Here is a 22,324-nt window from a genome sequence, read left to right on the forward strand (position 1 = left end):
TGTGTAATTCTTCTAAACATATTTCCACATTTTTCATGGTGCCCAAGAAAAATCAGATCAAAAGTCGAGGGGGAATGAGAAAAAAAAAACAAGCAAATAACAACAAAAAGATGAAAATACTATGTTATGATGCATATTCAGTCCCCATAGTCCTCTTTCTGTGGGCAGATGGCTCTCTCCATTGGAAGTCTATTGAAATTAGCCTGAATCACCTTTGAAAAGAGCCACATTTGTAACAGTTCATCATTACATAATCTTGTTGCTGTGTATAGTGTTCTACTGGTTCTACTCACTTCACTTAGTATCAGTTCATGTGATTCTCTCCAGATCTTTCTGAAACCATCCTGCTGATGTTCTATAAAAATAATATTCCATAACATTCATATACCATATACTATAACTTATTCAGACATTCCCCAAATGATGGACATCCACTCAATGTCTAGTTCCTTGCTACTACAAGCATTTTTGCACATGTGGGTCCTTTTCACTTTTTTGTGATTTCTTTGTGATACAGACCCAGTGGAGACATTGCTGGATCAAACAGTATGCACAGTTTGATAGCTCTTTGATCATAGTTCCAAATTGCACTCCAGAATGGTTAGATAAATTCAAAACTCCACCAACAATTGTATTCGTGTCCCAGTTTCCCCATATCTCTTCCAACTTTTATCATTCTCTTTCCCTGTTATCTTAGCCAATATGAGAGGTATGTAGTGGGACCTCAGAGTTGTCTTAATTTTGATTTCTTTAATCAATAGTGATTTAGAGTCATTTTTCATATGATTAGAAATGGTTTTAATTTCTTTCTCTGAAAATTGTCTGTTCACATTGTTTGATCATTTATTAATTGGAAAATGGTTTGTATTCTTCTAAATTTGAGTCAATTCTCTATATATTTTAGAAGTGAGGCCTTTATCAGAAACCTTGGATGTAAATCTCCTCCCCCCCTCCCCTAGTTTCCTGCTTTCCATCTAATCTTGGCTGCAATGGTTTTGTTTGTACAAAAACTTTTAAATTTCATATAATCTAAATTATCCATTTTGCATTCTATAATGTACTGTAATTCTTCTTTGGCCTTAAATTCCTTCCTTCTCCATGAATCTGAGAGGCACATCATCCCTTGTTCTCCTAATTTGCTTATAATATTACCCTCTATGACTAAATCATGAACTCATTTCAACCTTATCTTGGCATAGGGTGTTGGGTGTTGGTCAATGCCTAATTTATTTCATACTGTTTTCCAATTTTTGTCAAATAGTGAGTTCTTATCCCAGAATAGGGAGTCTTTGGTTTATCATACACAGATTATTATAATCATTGACTATTGTGTCTTGTGAACCTAACCTATTCTACTGATCAATTATTCTGTTTCTTAGCCAGTACCAAATGATTTGACAACTGCTGTTTAATTTCATAGTTTTAAGTCCAGTACAGCTAGACTACTTTTATTTGCATTTTTTCCCATTAATTCCTTTGAAATTCTTGACCTTTTGTTCTTCCAGATGAATTTTGTTATTATTCTGTGTTAGCTTTATAATGTAATTACTTGGCACTTTGACTGGTATAGAAATGAATAGGTAGATTAAGATAGATGAAATAGTCATTTTTATTATATTAGTTCGGCCTACCTATGTCCACTTGATATTCTTTTAATTGTTTAGATCTAACTTTATTTGTATTTGTGTTCATATAGTTTCTTGATTTATCTTGGCAGGTAGACTCCCAAATATTTTATATCATTTATAGTTATTTTAAATGGAATATCTCTTTGTGTTATTTGCTGCTGGACTTTATTGGTAACACACAGAAATGACAATGATTTAGGTAGATTTATTTTGTATTTTGTAACTCTGCTGAAGTTAAAGGTTTTTAGTACCTTTTGAGTTGATTCTTTAGGGTTCTCTAATCATCATCAATTTGAGTTGATTATCATCTACAAAAAGTGATAATTTTGTTTCCATATTACCTACTCTAATTCCTTTAATATCTTTTTCTTCTCTTATTGTGAAAGTTAGCATTTCTAATACAATACTGAATAGTAATGGTGATAATGGACAAGCTTGTTTCATCTCTGATCTTATTGGGAATGCTTGTTGTGTATCCCCATTAATATGATCCTTGCTGATGGTTTTAGATAGATACTACTGATCATTTTAAGGAAAACTCTGTTTATTGCTATGCTATCTAGTGTTTTTTATTATAGCCTTTTATTGGTAAAACATATGCATGTGTAATTTTTCAACACTGACCCTTGCAAAAACTTCTGGTCCAACTTTTCCTCTCTTTCCCTCCACCCCCTCCCCTAGATGTCAGAGAGTCCCATACATGTTAAATATGTTAAAGTATATGTTAAATACAATATATGTAAACATATTTACACAGTTATCTTGCTGCTCAAGAAAAATCGGATTTAGAAAGAAGGTAAAAGTAATCTGAGAAGAAAAGCAAAAGTGCAAGCAAACAATAACTGAAAGAATGGAAATGCTATATTGTGGGCCACACTCATTTCCCAGTATTCTTTCACTGGCTGTAGCTGGTTCTGCTGATTACTGATCAATTGGAACTGATTTGGATCCTCTCATTGTTGAAGAGAGCCATGTCCATCAGAATTGATTCTCATATAATATTGTTATTGAAGTATGTAATGATCTCCTGATTCTGCCGGCCATTCTCCAACTGATGGGCATCCATTCAATTTCCAGTTTCTAGCCACTATGAAAAGGGCTACCACAAACATTTTTGCACATATGGGTCCCTTTTTCCTCTTTAATATCTCTTTGGAATATAAGTCCAGTAGTAATACTGTTGGATCAAAGGATATGCACAGTTTGATAATTTTTTGAATATAGTTCTCAATTGCTCTCTAGAATAGTTGGATCTGTTGCAACTCTACCAACAATGCATCAGTACCCCAGTTTTCCCATTTCCCCTCCAATATTCATCATTATCTTTTCCTGTCATCTTCGCCAATCTGAGAGGTATGTAGTGATATCTCTCTCTAGTGTTTTTTTTTTTTTTTTAATGAAAATGGGTATTGGATTTTGTGAAATGCTTTTTACCTCTATTGATATCATCATCTGATTTTTGTTAGTTTGGTTATTGATATAGTCAATTATTCTAAGAGTTTTTATAATATTGGATAAGCTCTGCATTTTTGGTATAAATGCTATATTTTATAAGTCATAGGGTATTATCCTGGTGATAAGTTGCTGTAATCTTGCTAATATCTTATTTAACATTTTCACATTAATATTTGCTATAGAAATTGATCTTAGTTTTCTTTCTTGGTTTTGACCCTATTTGGTTTAGATATCAGGATCTTATCTGTGTCATAAAAGGCATTTGGGTAGGATTCTTTTCCTTTCTATTTTTCCAAATAGTTTGTATAGTATTCCAATTAATTGTTCTTTAAATGTTTGGTAGAATTCACTTGTAAATCCATCAGGCCCTGTACATTTTTTCTTAGGGAGTATATTAATAGCTTCAATTTCTTTTTCTAAAATGGGATTATTTAAGCTATGTATTTCCTCCTCTCTTAGTCTGAGCAATCTATATTTTTGTAAGCATTCATTTTACTTAGATTATCAGATTGATTGGCACAATTGAGCAAAATAGATCCTTATTATTGCTTTAATTTCTTCTTTATTAGTGGTAAGTTTACCCTTTTCATTTTTGATACTGGAAATCTGATTTTCTTCTTTTCTTTTTCTAATCAAATTAACTAAAGATTTAACTATTTTGTTGAGTTTTTCATAGAACCAACCCCTAGTTTTGTTTATTAGTTCAACAGTTTTCTCATTTTCAGTTTTATTAATCTCTTTTGTTTTCAGAATTTCAAAATTGGTATTTAATTAGGGGTTTTTAATTTGTTATTTTTCTAGATTTTTAAATTGCATTCCCAATTCATTGACCTCTTTTTCTATTTTATTCAAGTAAGCATCTAGAGATATAAAATTTTCCCTAAGAGCTGCTTTGTCTGCATCTCATAAATTTTGGCATGTTGTCTGATCATTGTCATTCTTTTGGATGAAATGATCAATTGCTTCTATGATTTGTTGGTTCACCCACTCATTCTTTAGGATTAGATTATTTAGTTTCCAATTAATTTTTGGTTTATTTTCCCCCAGCCCTTTATTATATGTAATTTTTATTGCATCGTGATCTGAGAAAGATGAATTTACTATTTCTGTCCTTCTGTATTTGATTTTGAGGTTTTTATATCCTAATACATGGTTAGTTTTTGTGTAGGTTTTCATGTACCCCTGAGAAAAAAATATATTCCTTTCTGTCCCCATTCAACTTTTTCCAAAGGCCTAACTTTTCTAAAATTCTATTTACCTCCTTAACTTCTTTTTTGTTTATTTTGTGATTCAATTTATCTAGTTCTGATAGAACAAGATTGAGATACCCTACTAGTGGAGTTTTGCTGTCTATTTTTTCTTGTAACTCTCTTAAGTTCTCCTCTAGGTATTTGGATGCTATACCACTTAATGTATATATATATTTAGTGATGATATTACTTCATTATCTATGAAACCCTTTAGCAAAATGTAGTTTGCTTCCTTATCTCTTTTAATTAGATCTATTTTTGCTTTTGATTGATCTGAGATCATGATTGCTTTTTTTTTTTCAGCTGAAGCATAATAGATTCTGCTCCAGCCTTTTATCTTTACACTGTGTATATCTCTCTACCTCAGATATGTTTCTTGTAAACAAGATATTGTAGGATTTAGTCTTTTATCTGTTTTCATTTTATGGGAGAGTTTACATTCACAGTTAAAAATGACTAATTCTGTACTTCCTGCCATCCTATTTTTCCTAAGTTATACTTTTCTCTTTCCTTTCCCCCCACCCTCCTCACCAGTGTTTTGTTTTTGATCACCACTTTCCTTAATTTGCTCTCTTCTTTTTCAGCCCCCTTCTCTTTTCTTATCCCTTTCTCCTTCTACTTTTGTTTTTCCTTCTATTAGCTTCTCCCTTTCCTTTCCCCTTTCCCCTCCTACTATCCTATAGGGTGAAACAAGTTTCTATATCAAACTAATAAATTTGTATAGTATTCTCTCTTTCAACCAAAATTGATGAGGTTAAAGTTCCAACAATGCTCATCTCACCCTCCCTTCGTTTCCTCAAATGCAATAGATCTTTTTTGCCTCTTCATATGATACAATTTACCCCATTATACCTCCCCTTTCCTCTTCTTCCAATACAATCCCTTTTCTACCCCTAGTTTCTTTTTTATAGCATCACAATAAAGTGAAAATATACCAACTCTTTGTCGAAGATATCCATTTCCATCAGAATACATCCTCATACAATATTGTTGTTGAATCTCCTGGTTTTGCTCATTTCATATGGCAATTGATGGACATCCATTCATTTTCCAGTTTCTAGCCACTACAAAAAGGGCAGCCACAAACATTTTGGCACACACAGGTCCCTTTCCCTTCTTAGTATCTCCTTGGGATATAAGCCCAGTAGTAACACTGCTGGATCAAAGGGTATGCACAATATCATAACTTTTTTAGTATAATTCCAAATTGATCTCCAGAATGGTTGGATTCGTTCACAACTCCACCAACAATGCATCAGTTTCCCAGTTTTCCCACAGCCCCTCCACCATTTCTCTCTATTTTTAACTTGTCATATTAGCCAATCTGATAGATGTGTAGTGGTATCTCAGAGTTGTCTTAATTTACATTTCTCTGATCAGTAGTAATTTGGAACATATGGGTAGAAATAGTTTCAATTTCATTATCTAAAAATTCTTCATATCCTTTGACCATTTATCAGTTGGAGAATGGCTTGATTACTTATTAATTAGAGTCAATTCTCTCTATATTTTGGAAATTAGGCCTTTATCAGAACCTTTGACTGTAAAAAATGTTTTCCCAGTTTATTGCTTCCCTTCAAATCTTGTCTACAGTAGTTTTATTTGTACAAAAGCTTTTTAATTTGATATAATCAAAATTTTCTATTTTGTGATCAATAATGATTTCTACTTCTTCTTTGGTCATAAATTCTTTCCTCCTTCTCAAGTCTGAGAGGTAAACTATTCTATATTCCTCTAATTTATTTCTAATCTCATTCTTTATGCCTAAATCATGGACCCATTTTGATCTTATCTTGGTGTATGGTGTAAAGTGTGGGTTCATGCCTAGTTTCTGCCATACCAATTTCCAGTTTTCCCAGCAGTTTTTGTCAAATAATGAATTCTTATCCCAAAAGTTGGATTCTTTGGGTTTTTCAAACACTAGATTGCTATAGTTATTGACTATTTTGTCCTGCGAACCTAACCTATTCCACTGATCAACTAATCTATTTCTTAGCCAATACCAAATGGTTTGGTTACTGCTGCTTTATAATAAAGCTTTAGATTAGGTAGCCTTCATTTGAGGTTTTTTTTCCCCATTAATTCCCTTGAAATTCTTGACCTTTTGTTCTTCCATATGAATTTTGTTATTTTTTCTAGGTCATTAAAATAGTTTTTTGGGAGTCTGATGGGAATAGCACTAAATAAATAGATTAGTTTAGGGAGTATTGTCATCTTTATTACATTTACTTGTCCTATCCAAGAGCACTTAATATTTTTCCAATTATTTAAATCTGATTTTATTTGTATGGAAAGTGTTTTGTAATTTTGCTCATGTACTTCCTGACTTTCCTTTGGTAGACAGATTCCCAAATATTTTATGCTATCGACAGTTATTTTTAATGGAATTTCTCTTTGTATCTCTTGCTGTTGGATTTTGTTGGTGAAGTGTAAAAATGCTGAGGATTTATGTGGATTTATTTTGTATCCTGCAACTTGGCTAAAGTTGTAAATTATTTCTAATAGCTTTTTAGTAGAATCTCTGGGGTATTCTAAGTATACCATCATATCATCTGCAAAGAGTGATAATTTGGTTTCCTCACTACCTACTTTAATTCCTTTAATTTCTTTCTCAATTCTTATTGCCAAGGCTAGCATTTCTAATACACTATTGAATAATAATGGTGATAGTGGGCAACCTTGTTTCACTCCTGATCTTACTGGGAATGATTCCAGGTTATCCCCAATTACATATGATGCTTACTGATGGTTTTTAATAGGTGCTCCTGACTATTTTAAGGAAAAGTCCATTTATTGTTATACTCTCAAGTGTTTTTATTAGGAATGGATGTTGGATTTTATCAAATGCTTTTTCTGCATCTATTGAGATGTTCATATGTTTTTTGTTAATTTGGTTATTGATATAGTCAATTATGCTAATAGTTTTCCTAAAAATGAACCTGCCCTGCATTCCTGGTATAAATCCTATTTGGTCATGGTGTATTATCCTGGGCATGATTTTCTGTAATCTTTTTGCTAATATTTTATTTAAGATTTTAGCATCGATATTCATTAGGGAGATTGGTCTATAACTTTCTTTCTCTGTTTTCAGCCTACCTGGTTTAGGTATCAGTACTATGTCTGTCACAAAAGGAATTTGGTAGGACTCCTTCAATACCTCTTTTTTCAAATAGTTTATATAACATTGGAGTTAATTGTTCTTTAAATGTTTGGTAGAATTCACATGTAAATTCATCTGGTCCTGGGGATTCTTTCTTAGGGAGTTGTTCCCTTTGTTCTATTTCTTTTTCTAAGATGGGACTGTTTAACCAATTTACTTCTTCCTCTGTTAATTTGGGCAAGCTATATTTTTGAAGGTATTCTTCCATTTCAATTAAGTTATCAAATTTATTGGCATAAAATTGAGAAAAGTATCTCCTAATTATTGCTTTAATTTCTTCTTCATTAGTCTTGAGTTTTCCCTTTTCAAAAGAGAAACAATCTGATTTTCCTCTTTCCTTTTTTAAATCAGATTGACTAAGGGTTTATCTATTTTGTTGTTGTTTTTTTTTTTCATAGAACCAACTCTTAGTTTTATTAATTAATTCAAAGTTTTTTACTTTCAATTTTATTAATCTCTACTTTTATTTTTAGAATTTCAAGTTTAGTGCTTGATTAGGGGTTTTTAATTTGTTCCTTTTCTAACATTTTTAGTTGCAAGCCCAATTCATTGACCTTCTCTTTTTCTATTTTATGCAAGTAGGCCTCTAGAGATATAAAATTTCCCCTTATTACTGCTTTGGCTGCATCACACAGATTTTGGTATGATGCGTCATTATTGTCATTTTCTTGGGTGAAGTTATTAATTATGTCTATGACTTGCTGTTTTACCCAATCATTCTTCAGGATGAGATTATTTAGTTTCCAAATATATTTAGTCTATTTTCCCCTGGTTTTTTATTGAATGTAATTTTCATTGCATCATGGTCTGTAAAAGATGCATTTACAATTTCTGCCTTACTGCATTTGAGTTTGAGGTTTTTATGTCCTAATATATGGTCAATTTTTGTATAGGTTCCATGAACTGCTGAGAAGAAAGTGTACTCCTTTCTGTCTCCATTTAGTTTTCTCCAAAGATCTATCATAGCTAACTTTTCTAGTATTCTATTTACCTCTTTGACTTCTTTCTTATTTATTTTGTGGTTTGATTTATCTAATTCTGAGAGTGCAAGGTTGAGATCTCCCACTATTATAGTTTTGCTGTCTATTTCTTCTTGAAGTTCTCTTAATTTCTCTTTTAAGAATTTAGATGCTATACCACTTGGTGCATATATGTTTAATATTGATATTGCTTCATTATCTATGCTACCCTTTAGCAAGATATAGTGCCCTTCCTTATCTTTTTAAATTAGATCAACTTTTGCTTTTGCTTGATCTGAGATGAGGATGGCTACCCCTGCTTTTTTGGCTTAACCTGAAGCATAGTAGATTCTTCTCCAACCTTTTGCCTTTATTCTATATGTATCACCCTGCTTCAGGCGTGTTTCCTGTAAACAGCATATTGTAGGATTCTGGCTTTTAATCCAGTCTGCTAACCACTTCCTCTTTATGGGAGAGTTTACCCCATTCACATTTATGGTTAAAATTACCAATTCTGTATTACTTACCATCTTGTTAACCCCTATTTATGCTTTTCTCCTTTCCCTCCCCAGTATTAAGCTTGTGAGCACCACTTGCTTCTCACAGCCCTCCCTTTTTAGTATCCCTACCCCCCACCTTAGATTCCCTTCCCCTTTTTTACTCCCTTCCCTCACAATTTCTGAATTCCCTTTCACTTAGCTCACTCCTTCCCTTTTCACTTTCCCCCCTCCCACTTTTAATGAGGTGGGAGAAGTTTCACAATAAATTAAATGTGTCTAATATTTTTCTCTTTAAGCAAATTCTGACAACAGTGAGATACACACTATGTTCATCCCCCTCCATTCTTTCTCTCAGATATAATAGGTTTTCTTTTCCTCTTTGTTAGATGTAATACCCCCCACTTTACCCTTTTCCCTGTACCATCTTTCCACCTCTAGTTTCTAAGACAAAGTATACATGTGTTCTTTATATATCTTTATAGCAGAAATATAGTTCCCAAGATTTCTTTTTACCTTTTTAGGTTTCTCTTGAGTTCTATATTTGTAGATCAAACTTTTTGTTTAGTTCCAGTTTTTTCATCAGAAATAGATGAAATCCATTTATTTTGTTGAATGTCCATCTTCTTCCCTGGAAAAAATGCTCATCTTGGCTGAGTAAGTTATTTTTGGCTGCATACCAAATTCCTTAGCCTTTTGGAATATCAGATTCCTGGCCCTTTGATTCTTTAATGTGGATGCTGCTAGATCCTGAGTAATCCTTATTGTGGCTCCTCTATATTTGAATTGATTTTTTCTAGCAGCTTGCAATATTTTTTCCTTCATCTGATAGTTCTGGAATTTGGCCACTATATTTCTTGGGGTTTTGATTTTAGGGTCCCTTTCAGTAGGTGATCGATGAATTCTTTCAATGTCTATTTTACCCTCTGTTTCTATAGCATCTGGGCTGTTCTCTTTGATAATTTCTTGGAAAATAGTGCCCATGCACTTTTTAAAACATATTTTTCAGGAAGTCCAATAATTCTCAGATTATCTCTCCTAGATCTATTTTCCAGGTCTGTTGTTTTCCTGAGAAGGTACTTGACATTTTTTTCCATTGTTTTTTTTTTTTTTTTTTTTGGTTTTGCTTGACTGATTCTTGGTGTCTCCTTGAGTCATTTATTTCCATTTGTTCAATTCTGATTTTCAATGAATTATTTTCTTCACTCACTTTAAAAAAATTTTTTTTCTGATTGTCCAAATGAGTTTTTAAATGAGTTGTTTTATTCTATGGGATTTTTTTTTCCATTTTGCAATTTTATTTTTTAGAGAGCTATTTTCTTTTTCCAATTCACTAATTTTGTTTTCCTTGGAATTGTTTACCTTTTCCAGCTCACTAATCCTGTTTTTCAGGGATTTGATTTCTTTATTCACTCTATCTTTAAATGAGTAGGATGACTTATCCAGACTCTCTTGCCAAGCTTCCCTTTGCTTTGCCCATTTTTCTTCTAGCTCTCTTGTGAGAGCCTTTTAAATTTCTTTTATAAGAGTCTTGTGTATTGAGGACCAGATCATATCCCCCTTTGGGGATTCATCTGGAGACAGTCTGTTTTTAGTCTCCTCAGGTTTTAAAGTCTGCTCTCTATCCATATATTCTCTCTATTGTTAAAGTGCACTTTAATTTTTTTGCTCATTTTGTCAAAGAAGAAGCAAAGACAACAAACTAACAACAACAACAACAACAAAAAAGCAAATACAGTCTGCTTTTTGCGGGTAGGGGGAGCTGGATGGTATTACCAAGTTTCCTCTACAGACTGTGGGGCAGGGGTTCTCAAACTTTGGTCTGCAGGCCAGATATGGTCCACTGAGGATGTTTATGAGGCCCACAGGGTTATGGCAAATGGGCTGAAGGGCGGAGGCAGAGTGTGAGTTTTTGTTTTTACTATAGTACGGCCCTCCAACAGTCTGAGGGACAGTGAACTGGCCCCTTATTTAAAAAGTTTGAGGACCACTGCTGTGGGGGGCAGCAGTGAGGCATTAGCAGGATAGCAATGGCTGTGCTGAAATCACACCCCACCCCACTCAGGTCTGCTTCCTTCCATACTCTCACTGCCTGCTTTCAGTCTGTGCCTTATCTAACCATCCTGCTCTCAAGCAAAAACAGACCTTTTCTGGCGAATTTGGAGGATAAGGTACTCGTAGGTTTTTTCAGTCAAGCCCTAATTCAGAAATAAAATAATAATAATAAAATGTCATGAAATAAAGTATTCTGAGAGCAAGAAAGAGCTTAGATAGACGTGTGTGTCCTCTCCACCATCTTGGCCAGAAGCAGCTTTTTTTTTTTTTAACTTCATTTTGCATTTGGCCAACTGAACTTTTAAATAAGTTATTTTGTTCATTGGATTCCCCCCCCCCCCGCCTCCCACCCCACCCCATTTCACCAGTTCTGTTTTCCAAAGAGTTGTTTTCTTTTTCCATTTCACCAAGTCTATTCCATTTTGTCAAATCTATTTTAAAGGAGTTGTTTTTTTCAGATAATTTATGTGTTTTCTTTTTCAAAGCTCTGCAGAGCACTTATTTCCTTTGCCTATTTTTCTCTTTTAAGATCCTTTTTGAATTTTCCAAGAGAGTTGGAGACTAACTTATATCACCCTTTGAGACTTCATATGAAGGCATTTTATCTTTAGTGTCCTCAGGATTTGTGCTCTGTTATTCCTTGTCTCCATAACAGCTATCTATGGTTAGAGCTCTTTTTGCTTTTTGCTCATTTTAAAAGGTTGAGGTCTGCTTCTAGGGTACTGGGGAGATTGTCCCACACTTCCTCTACAGGGCAACAAGGGTTTTGTGCTACCCCTGGGCTGTGTGCTGCTAGCTTCCTTCCTGCTCTGGGGGTGTGTGGCCAAGTTCTACTTGTTATGCTGGGGTTAGGGGCTCAATATTTGTCTTCTTTAGTTGCATTGCAAGTCTCAAAGGTAGGCTGCTGATCCACTGGCTTCAGAATCAGAATATAATAGCAACACTGCAGTATTTTAGCTAAGAGCCTCCTACTAGATTTCCCTCAGGCACAGGGCTTCTCTTCTCTGGGCCTCCTTGTGCTGTACCTGTACTGGGCCACCTCTTTTCCCCTCCCCCTGGCCCATTGAGACAGACCTTTCCTGAAGTCCTTCAAAGATATCTTCTGCTGGAAATTTATTACACTTCAAATTTTTACTGGAAATTTGTTACACTACAAAATTTTTTCAGAGGCTTGATGGAGTGTTGATTCTGAGGGAAGCCAGGAAGTGTTCAGGCAAAGTCCTGTCAATTTTCCACCATCTTTCATCTCCTATACTTCTAAAGAGTTTTTTGTAACTTATTATACCAGTCTTTTATAAATCTATAAACCAAAAGAATTAAAGAAGAATTTGCTTTTCTGACAATATTTCTAATCATAGTAATAATCAGATTAATGATATCCTTATACAAATTACAAATCAAAAAAGTGAGGTAATTTGGCTCAAAACCACACAACTAACAAGTTTCCTGACCGATATAATATAATAAATTCTAGGAGGTATACAAGTAATGTAAAATGAGATAAGATAAATTCAATTGTATCTGGATTTTTCCAAATGGTGTCACATAGAATCTCAATTTCTTATTTCAGTTATTTAGTATTATGTTTTACACAAAGGCTATTTATTCCAAACATTTCATATTATGGGATTCACTATTTCACTATATCTGATGCCAAAGATTTAAAAAATATCCAATGTAAAATCTACCCAAATTATCACAGTAGGAATACCTAGGTTATCAGTTTTCTCCTAACCCTCTAGAACTTTCTCTATTGGCTTTCAAAACATACTGCATTTTTTTTTAGTAGTTCTCAAGGAAACAGAGCCTGTACTGCCCATATCTAGTCCCAGAAAAAGTTTATGGGACAATTTTTTTAATTGTTAAGACTTTTTTTTTAGTAATTACAAAATTTTAGAAACCTATTGAAGTACAGGAGAAATGTTCTGTGTTCTCTCAACCTGATTAATAGCTTAGTTTAATTGCCCAATTAATAACAGAGATTTGTTATGTTGCCTATAGAAATCAGTTCAAAGCAGTTATCCAAAATAAAAATACTCACTTCTCTTTTTCAATTACTTATTCTTTACTCCTTAGAATCTGAAGGGAGTTAATATTTTGTAATTCATACACACAGACTCCCAAAGATAGTGGAAATATGGAGTCCATTTGTTCCCAGTTCTTTCACCCTTATATACCCTACCTTTATGTAACCAAAACAACACTGGGATGTGCTAAGTGGGACCACATAAACTTCACCCAGAGTTCTCCCACTATCTGTGGCCCTATATAAACACAGTGGTGCTTGAGTTCAAATCTTCATCCTTCTAACCTTTCTGCTAAAGCAGGTACTTGAAGAGTACATGTCAACAAACACAGAACTGGTAATAGACAGGATTCTACTTATTTTGGATTGCTAGTTGTCTCCAGTCACATAAAAAATTCATTTGCTATAATTTACATTCCACAAAGATCAACAAAAAGATCTCTTTCTTTAAAAAATTATTTAGTATGTATACAAGAAAGCCTGTAAGTCACATTCTGTCACACACACACACACACACACACACACACACACACACACACACACACACACACCATACACACATACACCCCACTACACACAAAAACACAGGTACCCCTTGCCCCCCACTCACAGACATATTAGGCTAATATAGAAGTTCTTGAGTATCTCTCTCATGTCCTTTATACCTCCTGAATATTTGGGTTTTCATTTTCTTTCTTTTGAGATCCCAAGTGACCGTATCCTTCCTAGAGAAAAATATTTTAAATTCTGCCTCTTTTTTTTCTTTTTGTTTTTTTAAGCTATTATCATTAGCTATTTTTTTCTTGAAAAAATTTTAAAATAATTTTTGTTTTCAAAATACATATGAAATAATTTTTCCACATCCTCTCCAACATTAGCCATTTTTTCTTCTATCATTTTAGCTAATCTGATAGATGTGAAATGATATTCTAATTTGGTTATTTCATTTGTGCTTGATGCTTTGTGACCCACATTTGGAGTTTTCTTGGCAAAGATGCTGGAGGGGCTGGCCATTTCCTTCTCCTGATCATTTTTCAGATGAGGAAAAGAAGCTTTAGGTTTAAGTGGCTTGCCCAGGGCCACACAATTAGTAATTGTCTGAGACTTTTTGGCAATTCATTAAGTTTGAGTTTTCCTGATTTCAAGTTCATTGCTCTATCCACTGAGACACTTAGCTGCCTGATATCTCAAAGTTTTTAAATTTGCATTTCTCTTATCAAATAGTGATTTAGAATATATTTTATATGTGACTACATACAACTTTGATTTATTTTTATTCCAACAACTGCCTGATCATATCCTTTGACTATTTATCAAGTGAGGAATGACTCATTCTTGTATATTTGAGATGACTACTTTTCCCAAGAAATTGTCTATAAAATTTTTTCTCTCCATTGTTTGTTTCTCTTATAATCTTGGCTACATTGGTTTAATTGATACAAAATCTTTTAAATTTAATCAAAATTATCCCATTTACATCTCACAACGCTCTCTATCTTGTTTATTCATAAATTTTCCTAGGTATAAGTCTGATAAGCAACATGCTTCTTTTTGTCCCAGTTTTCTTATGATATCTTCCTGAATATCTAAGTCATATCCTTTTTAACAGTATGTTGGAAAATGGTATAAGATGCTACTTTAAACCATAGTTTTTGCTTGATGACTTAAAAGTTTTCTCAACAATTTTATCAATAGTGCATTATCCCAAAAGTTTAAATCTTTATATCTGTCAAACACGAAGTCACTATTTACTATTGCAGTTACTATTCCACTGACCCATCTATTTCTTAGTCACTATGAGATAGATTTGATAATCATCACCTTATAACACAGTTTAAAATCTGATACTTCCAGATCTCCTTTATATTTTTTTATTAATTCCTTTTATATTCTTGTTCTTTTGTTCTTCCAGATAAATTTTATTGTTATTCCTTAATCTACTCATTTTTGTAAGAATCCCTGCTTCATTCTCCCTTTTAATAATATCTCTCTTATTCCCTCCCCTTACTCTCCTATTTCTTAATTTATTTACCTTTTCAAAAGTCCCTCCCTGATCCTCTCTCCTCATTCTCCTGTTTTTTGATTTGTACAGCCTTCTAAAAGTCCCTCTTATCTTACCCTCACCCTTCTATTTCTCTGTAACTTAAGATGACTTTTCTACCCTTCTAAGATACACTTTCTTTGTTATTTTTTTCTTTAATTCATGAGACTACAAAATTTTAGCATGATGAGCCATCCACCTTCTTCTACCTCCTCTGTAATGATTATTCTATTCATACTTCAATTGTATGAAGTAATTGTTTCATGTTATTTCTCTCTACCCAATTTAATTTTGTAGGATCATCTCGTCATACTCAACTCAGTCTTAAGCCTGTTACTTTGTATGTGCTTTTTAAAATTATCCAAGTGATGATAACATTCATAGGTGTTAAAGATAATGTTTTCCCATATAACAAGTAAAGATTTTGACTATTAAGTCAAATAATTTATTATTGATCATTAAAGTTTACTTTCTTATGTTTCTGAAATCTAGTAGGTCAAATTTTCCATTAAATTCTGGTCTTTTCTTCACATATACTTAAAATTCTTTAGTTCATAAAACATCCATTTTTTTAACCATTCAGGATAAAACACATCTTTGCTGAGTAAGTTATTCTTGGTTGCAAGCATCACTCCTTTGTTCTTCAGAATATATTATTCTTTGTCCTTTGGTCTTTTAGTATAGAAACTGTTAAGTCTTATATTATCCTACCTAGAGGTCCACAGTATTTAATTTTTTTTCTCTAGTTGATTGTAGAAATTCAGATATAATATCCTTGTGAGTTTTAGTCTTGGGATCTTTTCCAAGTGGTTATCAGTGGATTTTTTTTTTTTGGGGGGGGTCCTATTTCTATTTTACTTTCTCATTCTAAGCTTCAGGTCAAGTTTCTTTATTGATCTCTTGAAGTATTGTGTCTGGATTCTTATTTTCATTATAATTTTCAGGTATTCCAACAATTCTTATATTGTCTCTTCTCCATGATCAGTTTTACTTTTCTTAGTGAGCTGTTTTATTTCTTAATGAACTCTTCTATTTTTTCATTCTTTTGATTTTGTTTGATTACTTCTTGGTGCCTAATAATCTTATTAGCTTCCTCTTGCTCAATTTTTATTTTTTTATTATAGCTTTTTATTTACAAGATATATGCATGGGTAATTTTTCAACATTGACAATTGCAAAACCTTTTGTTCCAACTTTTCTCCTCCTTCCCCCCACCCCTTCCCCCAGACGGCAGGTTGACCAATACATGTTGAATATGTTAAAGTATAAGTTAAATACAATATATGTATGTATACATGTCTATACAGTTATTTTGCTGTACAAAAAAATTGGACTTTGAAATAGTGTACAATTAGCCTGTGAAGGAAATAAAAAATGCAGGCAGACAAAAATAGAGGGATTGGGAATTCTATGTAGTGGTTCATAGTCATCTCTCAGAGTTCTTTCTTTGGGTGTAGCTGGTTCAATTCATTACTGCTCTATTGGAATTGATTTGGTTCATCTCATTGTTTAAGAGGGCCACGTGCATCAGAATTTATCATCACATAGTATTCAATTTTAATTTTTAAGGAGTTATTTTTTTCTGTAAATTTTTGGATCTCTTTTTCCATTTGGTTTACTTTTTTCATATTTGTTTTTGCATTAATCTTACTTTTTTCCTTAATTTTCCTTCAACCTTTAAAATTTGATTTTTAAGAAATCTTTTAAAAGGCTTCTAAAAATCTTTTGGGGTTTGGAATCATTTTGTTTTCCTCCCTTTAAGATAAAAGTAGCTGTTTTAACTTTACTATCTTCTGAATTTCAACCCAGATCATCTCTATTACAATAGTAATTGTCTGTCGTTGGAGTTCTCTTTTTGGCTTACTAAATTTTTTTAGTGGCTTAGTTCTTGCTTGTTAATTTTGTGTTAAAGTTGGGCTCTTGTGCCAAATCCCACTCAATTATTACCCAAGAGCAGATGATAATATCTTGTTTTCTGAAATCTATCTGGGGACTTGAGATTTCATTTATTTCTTTCTGCTTCTGCTCTATGACTAGGGCACCCAGCAATGCTATTACCACAAATATTCTTGTTCCCTATATTCCCTCTTATGACTGCTCACCCCTCTGTCCTGAAATCAAAGCCAGGGATTCTAAGAATGTCTATAGCTAACAGTCACCCTCTGTAACTCCTCTTAATATGCTCCTCTTAGCCCATAGACACATCCTTGAACTATGTCAGGTCAGTGCAAGTAGGTTCAATGTGCAGCAATGAAAGAGGGCCCTGCAATCTCCCTGATCAGAGATCTTACATAACAGATTGTACATTAGTCAAAATGTCCAGAGAAGATAAGGCTTCTGACACAGCTGTCCTCAGGGCTTGTTGTTTGTAGATTTTAACAGTACCTGGCTGGAATTATTTGCACTTCAATTAGACCAAACTACGATCCCAAAGTAGGGTCTTTCTTTCTTTCTTTCTTTTTTTTTTTTTTGATACTTTTTAAAATTAATTTTATAATTATAACGTTCTTTTTTTGACAGTACATATGCATGGGTAACTTTTTACAACATTATCCCTTGCACTCACTTCTGTTCCAAATTTTTTCCTTCTTCCCACCACCCCTCCCTTAGATGGCAGGCAGTCTCATACATGTTAAATGTGTTATAGTATATCCTAGATACAATATATGTGTGTGCAGAATCGAATTTCTTGTTGCACAGGAAGAATTATATTCAGAAGGTAAAAATAACCTGGAAGAAAAACAAAAATGCAAACAGTTTACACTCATTTCCCAGTGTTCCTTCTCTGGGTGTAGCTGATTCTGTCCATCATTGATCAATTGGAACAGAGTTAGATGTTCTCTTTGTTAAAGATATCCACAAAGTAGGGTCTTTCTTAACGTCCCAAGTAGTTTTAAAAGGACAACTGCTTTCTCCTCACTTTTAATTATTTCTGCCTCTCAACATTCACTTTGAGGCATTATTTTATATTTTTTGTAGATGAATTTAGAAGAACCAAATAATTTCTGAATTATTCCATTATCTTTCCAGATCTTACATTATCAGTGAGGTTGTAAGGACTAAATGAGGGATTGGCAGAATACTTAGCACAATGACTGGCATATAGTAAGCCCTATATAAATGTTAACTTATTTCTTATCACTATGTTCCAAACTCTCTGCGAAGGGATGCAACTTATAGATGCCATGTCTTATGGGCCAGAACTTGAAACATGGTGCTAAGTCAGTGGATTTGATAGAGACAATAATTATTTAATTTAGCATGGTTCAGTATGATTGATTTAATCCTACAAGCAGTGTTATGGGCCAGAACTTGGAACAAGGTACTAAGTGGAATTGAGGAGACAATGGTTAAATCTAGTTTAGCATTGATTTAATCTTACAACAAATAATGGTTTTCTAGTGATATAATAATTGGTTTGTACTCAGTGTACAGCATATAAGCAAGAAGCTCTCAGGGCCAGAAGACTGGATTCAGTCAGGGAGATTTAGAAGCAGAGAAGGCAGACAGGAGCTCAAGCTCTCAGAAGCAAGACTACAGAAGCCCTCAAAGGAAACTAGCTGGGTCAAAGGAAAGGAGACAAGACTTGGAAAGAGACAATAAAGGATTTGGACGTTAACTCCTGGCTACTCGTGTGGTGATTACTGCACTGAAACAAAGGCTGCCTCCAGAGACCTCAAGAAAACCTCAACAGAGAATATTATATATTAGAGAGATATTATAGCCATGTGGTTCAGATCACAGGGCAGAATCTGCAGACTGGAAGATTTGAGTTCAAGTCTGGACTCAGGGATTTCCTTGCTGTGCAACCCTAGACTTGTCACTTATCCCTGAGGCTTGCCTTGTTTACTTCATCCTTAAAATGGAAATAACAATAGGAACTATTTGCTAGGATTGTCTTGAAGATCAAATGAGATTTTGGTAAAGGGCTTAATATAGTTCCTGACACACACACAAAAAATCAGTGTAAAATATTAACTCATTATTTCTACCATATTCCAATAACTGTGCTAAGTGATGGAGTTTATAGAAGACATATAAGGCAATAGATAAATAAAGTGCAGAATGTGGAATCAGGCAGATTTGAATTCAAATTTGGTCTTAGATAATACTAGTTGTATTAATGAGGGAAAGGAAAGGGGGAACCCCATTTCTCAGCGCATAATCCCATGAGGCGCAGTGTCCCCTATAAAATGAATTTACAAGCCCGAAAACCTAGGTTGATAAATAAAAAGGTTTATTGTAGGAATTTGGAAATAAAGTTAAGTTAGAAAGATGTCAGGGCTGAAGGTGGCCACTAGGTGGGCAGGAACCCCTACGTGGCTGGAAGGATACCATGTGTTGGCTGGGAGGGCTCCTGCAATGAGGGCGTTACAGCTCACCTCTTTTATACCCAAAAGTTGATGGGCGGTACCCCTAAGTTCTTGGTGGGCTTTTCAGTTAGCTCAGATCAGGTGAGGGCTGGGGGAAGCTGAGCTGAGGGTGGGGGCTGGGCACGGATATCAAAGGGTGCCTTTGACCAGGATTTGTGAATCAAGGTCAGTCAAGATGAGAAAACTGAGGAATCTTAAAGGGACTTCAACCCTCATGAGTATGACCCTGAACAAGCCACTTTTTCTCCTTTTCTTTTCGTTTTCTTATTTGTAAATAGGGATTGTTTTGAGGACTAAATGAGGGACTTGTAAAGCCTTTAGTTATAGGAGACGGGAACAGTACTAATCCCCTCCTGCAGGAGGAGAGAAAGGCTATGGCAAAACCAGCATTTTTTTCTTTGGGAACGGGAAACAAATAGCACATTCTGTAGCTTAGGCTGAGGGGTGAAATGTTATATGGGCTTCATTTTTGACATATTCAAGGCCTCCTTTATACTTCAAGTCTAGTGTGTCTGCAATAAAACAACTCAAGAAGTCAAGTAACTCCCTAAGTTACATATCCAGACTAATTTCTGAACAATTTTTTCTCCCCTGTTGTTGTAATCTTAGCATAAAGTCTTGCACAACAGTAGATGCTTGTTAAATTAAATTAAATTAAAGTTAAATTAAAGTTGGTTGTTCACAATTATTTCTTAAATTGCTATTACTGTATTCAATGTTCATTTGGTTCTGCTAATTTCATTCTTCTTTAGTTCATACAAGTCTTTCCATGTTTTTTGAAAGTCAACCAGTTTGTCATTTCTTATTGCACAATATTCACCACAATTATATACTTCAAGTAGTGTTTCCCAGTTGATAGGGAGACCCTCAATTTCCAGTTCTTTACCACCAGAAAAAGAGCTACTTTAAATACTTTATAACATATAAATTATTTTACTTTTTTCATAATTATCTTGGGAAATAGACCTAATAGTAATATTACTGAGTTAAATAGTATACAGTGTTACAACTCTTTGGGCATAATTCCAGACTACTTTCCAAATGGTTGGATCAATTCCGTTTCACCAACAAATCATTTTTAATTTTATGTAATCCATTGTTTGTTTTACATTCCATAATGCTCTCTCTTTATTTTATTCATAAATTTTTCTAGTCATAAGAATGATTAATAGTATGTTCCATCTTCATCAATTTTCTTATACCGTTTCCTTTTAATCTAAGTCATGTATCCATTTTGACTTTATTTTGGTAAATGGCATAAAATATGGGTCTGTACTAGATTGTTTTCCAGTTTTTCCCCAAATTTTTTAAACAATGTATTCTTATTACAAAAGCTTATATTTATACACTTGTCAAATACAAGATTAATGTAATCATCTGCTACTGGTATTATATGACTACTCTGTTTCTCTGATCTATGTTTTTATTTTATTTTTCTATTTTACAAGGCATTTACAAGACCTTTTCCAGGTTAACACAGCTAGTAAAGTATTAAATGTTTGAGGCTATATTTGAACTCAGGTCCTCCTGACTTCAGGGAAAGTGTTTTATCCACTGTGCCATTAAGCTGCCACTTATTTAACTAGTACCAGATAGTTTTGAAAATTATTTCTGTATTGTATAGTTTAAGATCTGGTATTGCATGTTTTATACTGTCAACAATTATTACTATGTCTTCTTGCAAAGTATTGTTGCTGATATATAAAACTGCTGATTATTTTTATGAGTTTATTTTATATCCTGCTACTCTGCCAAAATTGATAATTGTTCCAAAACTATTTCATTAAATCACTGGAATTTTCCAAGGATAACATTATATTGTCTTATGTTTTATTTTTGAGATGATTTTATTATCTCATTGTCCATTCTGATTCCTTCAATTTCTTTTCTTATTGCTATTGATAGCATTTCTTTTTTATTTAATTTTTTATTATATATGTATATATAATTTTTCCAATTAAACATAAAACAATTTTTACATTAGTTTTTAAAACTTTGAGTTCCAGATTCTCCTCTTCCTCTTCCTTCCTTCTCCCATCCCCATAGAGAAGGCATATGTGAAGTTATGAAAAATATTTCCACAAAAATCATGTTGTGAAAGAAAGCATAGCTCTCTCCCAGGCCAAAAAAATCTTTAAGAAAAATTAAGTTTAAAAAATTGTCTGCTTCAATCTGTATTCAAACACAATCTGTTCCTTCTCTGGTAAGGATAGTATTTTGCATCATAAGTACTTCAGAGTAATCTTAGATCATTGCATTGCTGAGAATAATAAAGTCATTCACAGTTGATCAATCCACAACTGTTATTATTTTGTAATAGTACATACATTTCATTTTGCATTACCTCATGGAGGATTTTCCAGGTTTTTCTGAGAGCAAACTGCTCCTCATTTCTTGTAGAATAATAGTATTTCCTCATAATCACATCCCACAATTTAATCAGCCATTCCCCAACTGATGGGCATCTCCTTAATTTTCAATTCTTTGCTCTGAGAAAATATTTTTGCAAATATGGATTCATTTTCCTTTTAAAAAAAATCTCTTTTACCCCCTGTTTACCTGTCTTAGTTCCTTTCATTTCTTTCCCTTGTCTTATTATTGTTCCTGGCATTTCTGTAACAAAACTATAAAAAAAAAATAGAGGGGAGAGTGGAGTTCATTGCTTCATTCCTGTATTTATTGGAAAAGGTTCAAGTGTTGTCCCCCCTGAATATGGTGTTTGCTTTTGGGTGTAAGAAAGCTGCTTTTTATAATATTTTAAAAAGGTGTCTTTATGCCTATACTTTCCCCCATTTAAGTGTTTTTCTATGTCAAAGGATTTTTTTTCCCTGCATCTATTGAGATGACCATATGATTTTGGATGTTTTGATTTTTAATGTA

At 33.6% G+C, this 22,324-nt stretch overlaps 1 protein-coding gene across 1 annotated transcript in view; it reads left to right on the top strand.

Annotated features, from left to right (window-relative positions):
* The window catches only part of LOC141561785 (hereditary hemochromatosis protein homolog), a 52,824-nt gene that overhangs the window by 13,494 nt on the left and 17,006 nt on the right, over positions 1-22,324 (top strand). The window lies entirely within an intron of this gene.

The sequence above is a fragment of the Sminthopsis crassicaudata genome, chromosome 3, assembly GCF_048593235.1.
Source record: "Sminthopsis crassicaudata isolate SCR6 chromosome 3, ASM4859323v1, whole genome shotgun sequence".
Lineage (NCBI taxonomy): Eukaryota > Metazoa > Chordata > Mammalia > Dasyuromorphia > Dasyuridae > Sminthopsis > Sminthopsis crassicaudata.